Here is a 4557-nt window from a genome sequence, read left to right on the forward strand (position 1 = left end):
GCAAATATTGCGGGTGGTTGTTATTATGCTAGAAATTATACTCTTGTATAATAACAGTCTAGATCTTTCCAAATAAGTAACACAGCTATATTACGCATATGTCCTAATAATTTCATAACGTTTTGAAAAGGTCTTGGAAATGTTTTCACATTATTTTTTTTTTAAGTTTTTTTTTGCAATATATTTATACTTTTATGGACATCGAGAACTTAATAATATAGATAGTATTGATACTATATCAGCATGGGGTACACCCTTTAATATAATTGTTGATAATGTGAGAAGGGGGTAGATTTTGCAGTAATGCTGGTATACCAACCAAAAAATGGTCTAGAGTTTATTAAAGGACAAGTCCACCCCAACAAAAAGTTGATTTGAATAAAAAGAGAAAAATCCAACATACACAACATTGAATTTTTTTAAACCACAATCGGAAGTAAAATAATAAAGTTATGACATTTTTAAGCTTCACTTAATTTCACAAAATAGTTATATGCACATCCTGGTCGGTATGCAAATGAGAAGACTGATGACATCCACTCACTATTTTTTTTATTATCTGAAATATTATAATTTTCTCCTCATTGTCCAGTGGAAACTGGTTCGTTACTAATTTGGAAAGATCTAGACTGGTTCAGTATAAGTTGGTATTTATTGTCAATAAATCAAATGAAATATTGTATAATTCAAACAATAATAAAAAAAAGAAATATTGAGTGAGGAACATCATCGACCGTCTCATTTGCATGTCACTGAGTTGTGCATATATCAATGTTTTGTGAAAAATACGCGAAATTAACTTTAGAATGTCACAACTTTCTTATTTTACATCCGATTGTGATGAAATTTTCAGCGTTATGCTAGTTTGATTTTTCTTTATTTATTCAAATCAAGATTTTTCCGGGGTGGACTTGACCTTTAAGAAAGAAAATATGTCTCTTGATGTACTATTATACACAAACAAGGAAAAAGTCCAAGGTTCAAGATGAAAGTGATAACTACATAACAACCATTCCCAAATAATGAATAGATAGACAAATCATTAAAAATATGTGAAAAAGATACAGAGCTGTTAATGTTCGCCGGGAGAATAGACCGTCATAGAACTCAGGGAGGATGAGAGAGAGAGTGAGAGAGAAGAGGAGGAGGAAGGAGAAGGTCGGACATATGATGAATGAGGAATGAAACGGTTTCATACAAAGTAAAATCAAATCATGAGACCTTGATAAAGTGAAATAAGTGTCAGGGGGTGAGATGTTCTATATTTTCTTTGATTTTTTTTCTCCAAATTTGAAATTGGTACACTGCATGCAAAAACACCGGTGTTGATTTAACACCAGCCCGGAATCTATATTATGTCCACACCAGAGAAGTGCTAAACTACACCAGTTTGGTTTCGGTCTAACACCAGATAGATGTTTATACAACACCAATTAGAATTAAAACAGCATGGATTTGATTCCAAACTGGTGTTGTTTCAATACTTCTCTGGTGTGGACATATATAGATTCCGGGCTGGTGTGAAATCAACACCGGAGTTTTTACAGTGTACAATCTCTCTCACCCCCCCCCCCCGCAGACACCCCACCCACCCTCTTTCAGGATCTGCTATTCTCTTTCTCTCATATACACACCCCACACACAAACACACGTTCGAAACATGTTATTCTCCCTTTCGAACCCTTGATCTCTCACTTTTAAATCTATCCTTAAGAAAATATTTTGTTTGAAATTACATTTATCCTAATTCATTGGAGTCTCACACTGTTTATTATGTGTCAATATTTAAATATAAACAATATACAGTATGAAATTAAAGTCTCATGGGGGAGGACCCACTAGGCATATTATTTAATTTCAGAATTGGAAATCTATACAATCTATTTATTTTTTTTTAAGTTACATTTATCCCAAAACCTTTGAATAACCATCTAGATCTGTCAATCTTTTATAAAAGGAATAATTTTAATGCAATACTATAGCTGTACGCCTGTACCAGTAAAAGTCGACATCTTGCCCTAACATTAGACCTTCCCTAATTAATATATACTTTCAACTGGTATTATATTAGAACCTCGTATATTTTATGTATAGGGGTATATAATCTTGAATCATTAACTCACAAGGATTTAGTATCCTGTAATAAAAGTGGGCATTCATTATTTTTGGACTTACGTTCTCAACAGACACGCTAAATTCAGTGTAATTAATTAAACCTTTTCAAACCACAGATTCAAAACACCCCTTGAATAATAATGTTCAGAATCAAACATGTCATATATATGAGTAATGATAATAATAATAATGATGACGATAATAATAACAATAATAATAAAAATAATGATAATAATAATTTAACAATAATAATGAAAAAATTTTAGGCGCTCAAGCATTGAGTGAGCTTTACTTTAACAATTCAGTTTACGTAAGACCAACAACTCCTGTATATCCATTTGAGTTAAATAAGGGAAATACTTATCTACACATGAACTCACCTTGTATGTAATTTATATCCTGAAATTCTAGCTCAAAGTTCCTGAATGCCGGACTAACACAAAATTCATTTTGTTTTTCTTGCTTTCACTCGAAAATGAACTATCATGAACTTTGCTCGTGTAGACTCTTGTTTTAAATTTAATCTTGAAACCAGGGTTGGAAATAGGGGCTACCCCCCCCCCCACATAAGGGGGGGGGGGGTTGTAGAATTTATTTATTTATTATAATTTTTTTTGGGGGTGGGGCTATTTATTTCATTTCAGGACTACTTTTGGGGGTTACAAGCAATCTTGCAGTTAAAGCATTTATCATTATTCTGCCGTAGTGAGAATATTAATTTTCTAAATAATCTTGAATGTTGTTTGTGATAGATCTCGAGGAGAGTCTAAAATAAGAATGGTTGCCACAAAGCATGCACTTTGATGGAATTTTAGGAGCGAGTTGGGCCATCATGAGGGCATAATCAACCCGTCACCCTAATGTATTCAGGTTTTCCTATGCTATTTGAAACAATTCAATAAACCCACACAATTACAGGATTCAAGGTATTACCAAACATTTATTACCAACATGGTTATTTCAATAATAAATACAATATCTCTTAGGCATTTTATCTCAATCAAAAATTAGTAATAAAATCATGAAATATATTTACAATGACTTTTAACTTCAATACATGAGTTGGTTAAAGAATGTTACAAGAAACAATAGTACAAATGGTACAGGACCACATAAATCATAAACATACACTAAGCGTGAAGTGCTTTGAGTTCTCACATTCCACACATTAATAAAGATAAATGTATCTACACAACATTTGAATACATAGCTCTGTACTTTTTCAGCGAGAGGCTGATATTTGTCAAAGTTCCAAAGAATACCCGGCTGGAAAAAATGCAGTGTCGTACAATTTGTTCAAAGTGTGGTCACAGTGTGTTAAGTGTATTCACAGTGTGTATAAGTTCACATTGTGTTCAAAGTGTGTTCAGTGTATTCAGTGTGTTCACAGTGTATTGACAGTGTGTACATGTTCACACTGTGTTCACATTGTGTTTACACTGTGTTCACAGTGTGTACATGTTCACATTGTGTTTACACTGTGTTCACAGTGTGTACATGTTCACATTGTGTTTACACTGTGTTCACATTGTGTTCACAGTGTGTACATGTTCACATTGTGTTTACACTGTGTTCACAGTGTATTCAGTGTGGACATGTTCACATTGTGTTCACAATGTGTTCAGTGTGTGTTCACATAGTTGACTAAGTGAAAATATTGTTCATACTATTGAAATGCTCAAATAAAACAGTGTGGAAATAATAATTTTACACTGTCGACACCTGCCTTTATCAAAATGGGGGTGTTTGCCATGTATTCACATAGTGGATTATGTGAATATGTGATTTACACTGCTCAAATGCTCAAATCTAACAGTGTTAAGATGATTTCACTTTGTGTTCCACACTGTGAACACACCGTGGGACAAAATGCATTTTTCCAGCAGGGGATTGTGATATAAGCCTGTAATCATGAAGTTTAGCATTGATCTTAGAGAAGATTGCTATGATTGATTGCAATGATTATTGTGTATGATAAAATCGTAAATATTGGTCCACTGATCAATTACTCAGATATATGATACAGGTGCCAGGTCACAAGATTGAAAATAGAATAAACTGCCTCAAAGTGATGGTAAATAGTTTACTAGGATGTGTCGAAGAATTAATGAAGTGCTAAAAGTTGAGGGTACCACCAAAATAATAAGAAATTAACTTTAAGTCGGCTGGTGAGCATCACAAGCATAACATGAAATGCATGTTTTCAAAAGTTAACACAAAAATGCATATATTCAAGAGATACAAGAAAAAACTGCATGTGTACAGAGGGGAAGTATGAGGATTGAATACTTCTAATATGAGCAAACATTTTTTCACAAAAAGACATTTTTTCTATTTTTGGAATGTTTCACTTGAAAGGCTGCAAAAAATATATTATGTCATCCCACAAGACTAGATGAACCCTTTCCGTGCTAACACTTTAGTACTATATACTATTTTTTT

The sequence above is a fragment of the Lytechinus pictus genome, chromosome 9 (genome assembly GCF_037042905.1).
Source record: "Lytechinus pictus isolate F3 Inbred chromosome 9, Lp3.0, whole genome shotgun sequence".
Lineage (NCBI taxonomy): Eukaryota > Metazoa > Echinodermata > Echinoidea > Temnopleuroida > Toxopneustidae > Lytechinus > Lytechinus pictus.